Below are 6000 nucleotides of genomic sequence, written 5' to 3'. Positions count from 1 at the left end.
GAGGTTCTATTATTATCTCCATTTTACAGATGAGGAAATTGAAGCAAACAAATTAAGTGACTTGCCCAGCACCACAAAGTTAGTATCTGAGGACAAATTTGATCTGACTCTGGGTCCAGCACTCTAACTACTATGTCATTCAGCTGCCTGCAGATATAATGCTGAAAGAAAACCTGAGAATAGAGAACACTTATCGATTTGGGGATCAGGAAAGCCACACAGAAAACACTTAAAGGAGCTGAGCCTTAAAGGAAGAGAAGGATCTCAACAGGTAGAGATGAGAGTGGAGAGCATACATTTCAGACATAGAGGATAACCTGTATGAATGCGCAGAAGGAATTGATAGCAGGCTACAATCAAGGACCTTTCCTTATATACAAATGGCTACAGCTCCCATATAAACTCCAGGGGATTGTAATAAAATCTCCCTTCCTTCTTTCCTTCCTTCCTTCCTTCCTTCCTTCCTTCCTTCCTTCCTTCCTCCTTCCTTCCTTCCTTCCTTCCTTCCTTCCTTCCTTCCTTCCTTCCTTCCTTCCTTCTTTCCAGAGTGGTAAGAGTTTAGGGTTCAGTACCATCTATCTCATGGAGTTCTGCAAAAGTCAGGAAGTCTCAAATCTTTTTATTTTTATTTTTTCTAAATTCATTACTTATGTATTTTTAACATTCATTTAAGAAAAATGTTTGGGTTCTAAATTCTCTCCCCTCTCACCCTGTTGCAGTCTAGGGGTCTTGGGAACCCCAAAATGCAAGGGTGCAGGGCATAGGTCTGCCTAGAAAGAATGCAACCACTTAAGACTTCTTTCAGTCAGAGACAAGGTTTATTGTGTTACCAATAGAAGCAGGCAAGATTTTAAGAATCTATGCAATTGATGAGGGTAAAATGGATATTTTATACAGAAAGAATGTGGGAAGATCTGGATGGTATTAAGGAATGGTAAATAGACTGGGATGGGCCAGGTGCAGACAATGGAAGGAGTTAAGTGGTGAGAGAGCCCCAGTAAAAAAGCAGTTAAAAGGATTATTCACTGGGATGATCTGGGTTCAGGGGATTTGGGGTCTAGGTCCCAAAGACATGGTCTTTTCCTTTTAGGGGTCCAGTGCAAATCCCATCCCCATCAACACCTCCCCGACTTAATGAGAAGGTAAGAAATGTAATTTCAATTATATGTGTGAAATCATGCAAAATACATGCCCATATTAGCAATTTCGAAAAGAAAAAAGGCAAGAAAAATGTGAAAAAAACCTGCTTCAATCTGTACTCAGACTCTATCAGTTCTTTCTCTGGAGGTGGATACCATTTTTCACCACAAGTCTGGAATTGGCTAGGATCACTGTATTGCTGAGAATAGCTAAGTCATTCACAATTGATCATTCTACGATATTTTTTATCATTTCTTATGGCATAATAGTATTCCATCACAATCATATACTACAACTTGTTCAGTCATTCTCTAATTGATGGGTATCCCTTCAATTTCTGATTCTTTGATACCAAAAAAAGAGCTGCTATAAACATTTTGGTACATATAGGTCTTTTTATTTTTCTTTTAAAAAGATTGCTCGTGGTAATCCTGGGTTGAAGGGTATGCACAATTTTATAGCCCTTTGGCCATAGTTCCAAATTGCTCTCCAGAAGGGTGGGATCAGTTCACAACTCCACCAATAGTGAAGGCATTAGTGGCCTAATTTTCCCACATCCCCTCCAAAATTTGTCATTGAGCCAGTCTTGTGGGTGTGATACCTCAGAGGTGTTTTAATTTACATTTCTCTAATCAATAGTGACATGAGCATTTTTTCATATGACTAACAGATAGTTTGGATTTCTTCTTCTTTTGAAGAATTTCTTCTTTTTTTTTGAAAGACAAATAGTACCTAGCATACAGAGACAACATGGTGGAGTGGAAAGGAAGGTGGACTTGGAGCCAGGAAGATTTGAGTTCAAATCCTGATGATTCCACATGTTAACTATGTGACCCTGGGCAAGCTACTTTACCTCTCAGTGTCCCAGGCAGCTCTATGAGACCTGAAAGTGCTGAACTGCATTTGGTAGGAGGAGTCCCACTCCAGAAACCCCTTATATTAGTGAAATCATAGTTCTTGCCCAGAATAAATTGATAGATGATAGATAGATAGATAGATAGATAGATAGATAGATAGATAGATAGATAGATAGATAGACAGATAGATAAATAAATAAGCAAATAAATAAATAAGTCCCCTGGGTAGGATTTAAACCCTTTGAGGGCAAAAATGATAAAAGACTGTCTTTAGATCCCTAGAACCTTTTCACACAATAGGAACTGGCATAGTAGATAGAGTACTGGGCCTGGAGTCAGGAAGATCTGCATTCAAATTGAGCCTCAACCTACTAGCTCTGTGACCCTGGACAAGTCATTAAGCCACTGTCTGTCTCAGTTTCCTCATCTGTAAAATGAGGATAATAATAGTACCTACCACCAGGGTGGTTGTGAGGTTCAATGAGAAAATAATTGTAAAGTGCTTAGCACAGTGTCTAGAACATAGTAGGCACTATATAAATGTTAGGTATCATATATATATTCAATATAATAATAATTATTATTATTAAATGCTTATTAGATTGGATTGGAAGCTCTTTAACTAAACAAAAGTGGAGCAAAGTAAGTATTGTCCCCCATTTTTATTTGATTTATAAAAACAAGCTTGAACAGGAAAGATAAAATAATTCAGGCAAACATTTTCCAATTAGTTTGTTAGGACTTGTCCTGTGTTTGAAAGCAGAGTCCTAACCAGTAGTGCTGGTGTCTGGGGCAACCAGCACCAACCAGAACAAGCGACATTAATGATGATGATGATGATGATGATGATGATGATAGCATTTACATATCATTTTAGGTTTTGCAAAGTATATTATACCACTTAATTCTAAAATGAAACAAGTCCCAAGATCAACTTTGTAATTCATGATGTAAAAGTAATACAAGAAATAATTAAGGCAAATTCAGTAGGAGGGAGAATTAGTTTCCATCTTTATGCAGGGAGTAGAATTTCAGAGTTGGAAGGATTTTTTAGTACAATCCATGCAACTTAAAGCACCTTAAAAGCAGGTCCCAAGCTACCTTCCCAGTTTAATTATTGCCCTTCACGTACTCACACTGATTCAGTAAGACTGGCTTTCTTAATGTTTCTCACACACAATACTACCCCCATGCTTGGAATTCATTCCCTCATCTCCTCTGCCTCTTAAGAACCCTCACTTCTTCTAAAACTCAGCTCAAGGGACACATTCTGGGGTTTGGTGTTTTTTTTTTGTTTTTGTTTTTTTTTTGCTTTTTGGAGGGGGGAAGGGAAGGCAATTGGGGTTAAGTGATTTGCCCACGGCTAGTTTTTGGTGTTAAGTGTCTGAGGCAGGATTTGAACTCAGGTCCTCCTGACTACCAGGGCTGGTGCTCTAGTCACTGCACCACCTAGCCGCCCCTTTGTTTTTTTGTTTTTTGGTTTAGGGGCCACATTCTGTAGGAATCCTATCCTGATCCCCATAGCTGCTAGTACCCTCCCCTCCAAATTAAAATGCATTTATTTTATGTGTGTGTGCATATACACACGTGTCTCTTTCTATAGAATAGAATATAAGTTCCTTGGAGGTAGAGATGAATTCACTTTTGTTTTTGTATCTCCAGCACCTAAAAGAATTGCTTGAAGACTGATGTGATTGGTTGATTTTCCTAGGACTTCATTTTCCATGCTAGTCCTAGAGAGTCCATTCAGTCCTAGAGAGCATTGTTCATTGATGCTTGTACTACTTAAACTTTTACTCTTGCACTATTACTTGTATCTGTACTATTATTTACCCTTGCCAGAGACCTCAATGAGTCTGAGAGCATCATTACTATTATTGGCCGCTAGGGGGCAGTATGATAGAGCGGCACTTGGAGTCTGTAACACCTGAACTCAGATCCTAACTCAAAGACTTTCTAGTTGTGTGACTTTCAACAAGTCACTTTTTCTTTGTTAACCTCAGTTTCCTCATCTGTAAAATAGGGATAATAATAATAGCATTTACCTCACAGGATTGTTGTGAGAACCAGATGAGACTGTCTCTCTCTGTATACAAACACACATAATTTACAAATATTAGCACACTATATAAATGTTGCCATTATTATCATTATTATTTGCCTTTCCTGCTGGGTACTATTTCTGTTTGCTAAAGGAGGAAAGAATAGAGGTTGGTCCATCCAGAAAACAAGGAGGGAAGGAGAAGCTCAGGGAAAGGTATTGTTCAGTTGCTTTCAGTTGTGTCTGATTCTCCGCGACCCCATTTGGGGATTTCTTGGCAAAGATATGTGGAGTTTCCTTCTCCAGTTCATTTTGCAGAAGAGGAAACTGAGGCAAACAGGGTTAAGTGACTTGCCCAGGATCACATAGCTAGTCAGTGTCTGAGGCTGGATTTGAACTTAGGACTCCAGGCCAGGCACTCTCTCCACTGGACTTCTTTATTTGAAGGAGGGACAAGGAGAAAAGGAACAGACTGCAGAGTCTGTTGTCTCCACAGGCTCCTGGAACCTAAATTCCCTTTTCCCAGCTCCTCAACTGAATTCACTCCTTCTACAGTCTGATGAAAGAATGATTGTGTTAAATGTTTGTGCCTTCCACATTTTCTACCCTAGGAAAAAAATCCCTGGTCTCCCTGTGTTAGCTATATAGTGCTACTTGGATGAATGAATATTGTTGAAAATAAAAAACTTTCAAAAAACAGACAAATGAAAAAAGAAAGCTTTGCTATCTCTACCTAGTAATGCCTCTTCCCATCCCTGAGTCGGTCCCTCCCTTGTAGCAAAGAAGTTTTAGTTAAACAAAACCTAACACTTAGAGCTATGTAAAAGGGGAATAGGCTGATTTGGAAGGTAGTAAGTTCCCCTTCGTTGGAGGAAGAAGTTGGAGGACCACTTGTCTGGCATGTTGTAGGGTGGATTCTTTTTTTGGTTATAGGTGACTTAGATGGCTACTGAGTTCACTTACACCTCTAAAATTCTGTGATTCTGAAAACCCACCTATTTAATTGACTAGGACTGCCAATGTAAGCTTCAATCCATATACACAATTGGCTACCTCCTTGCCAAGAGGAGGGAGGTATGTTTTTCTGTCAGTTCTTTGGAGTTAATATTGGAGCGTTTTTGTTTTTGTTTTTGCTTTTTGGAGGGGGAAGGCAGGGCAGTTTGGGTTAGATAACTTGCCCAAGGTCACACGGCTAGTAAGTGTTAAGTGTCTGAGGCTGGATTTGAACTCAGGTCCTTCTGACTCCAGGGCTGGTGTTCTATTCACTGTGCCACCTAGCAGCCCCATATTGGAGAGTTTTGATCAGAGTTCTGATGACTTTTGTTGTTATTCTTTATGTTACTGTTACATTTGTGTACAGTATTCTCTTATCTCTGTTTTCTTCATTTTGCATCAGTTCATAAAAGTCTTCCCAAATTTCTCTGTCTTTATAATGTTTGATGTGTGTTATAGTGCAATAATATTTCAATATATTCACATTTAACAATTTGTTCAGCTCTTCTCCAACTGTTGGGCAGCGAGGTAGCATAGTGCACAGACTGCCAGGCCTGGGGTCAGGAAGACCTGAATTCAAATCTGGTCTCAGATATTTACTAGCTGTGTGACCCTGGCCAAGTCACTTAACACTGCTTGCTTCAGTTTCCTCATCTGTAAACTGAAGTGGAGAAGGAAATAGCAACTCACTCCTGTATCTCTGTGAAGAAAACCCCAAATTAGGTCACAAAGAGTCAGACACAGCTGAAAAAATGACTGATTTGACTTCCTAACTGTTAGGTACCCACTTTATTTTCAATTTTACGCTACTACAAAAAGTATTGCTTTAATAGTTTTGCACATGGGGAACCTTTCTTTCTGTCTTTGACCTCCTTGTAGTACATGCTCAGGAAATGTATAATTGGGTCTGAGGGTACAAATTGTTCAATGGCTTTTCCAGTATGGCTCCATATTGTTTTTCCAGGGTAG

General features: G+C 39.2%; 1 long non-coding RNA gene across 2 annotated transcripts in view; it reads left to right on the top strand.

Annotated features, from left to right (window-relative positions):
• The window catches only part of LOC138142331 (uncharacterized), a 29982-nt gene continuing 23982 nt past the window's right edge, over positions 1 to 6000 (top strand). For both annotated transcript variants that reach the window (XR_011163412.1, XR_011163413.1), the window contains exons 1-2: positions 1 to 271; positions 1091 to 1142. This is a non-coding gene — a long non-coding RNA (uncharacterized lncRNA). The remainder of the gene's footprint in view (positions 272 to 1090; positions 1143 to 6000) is intronic.

The sequence above is a fragment of the Petaurus breviceps genome, unplaced genomic scaffold, assembly GCF_028583685.1.
Source record: "Petaurus breviceps papuanus isolate PSGF00001 unplaced genomic scaffold, PetGlider_PUasm1.0 90564, whole genome shotgun sequence".
In the NCBI taxonomy this organism is placed as follows: Eukaryota; Metazoa; Chordata; class Mammalia; order Diprotodontia; family Petauridae; genus Petaurus; species Petaurus breviceps.
Note: the sequence above shows the minus strand (reverse complement) of the source record. Positions and strands in the feature narration are given on the sequence as shown.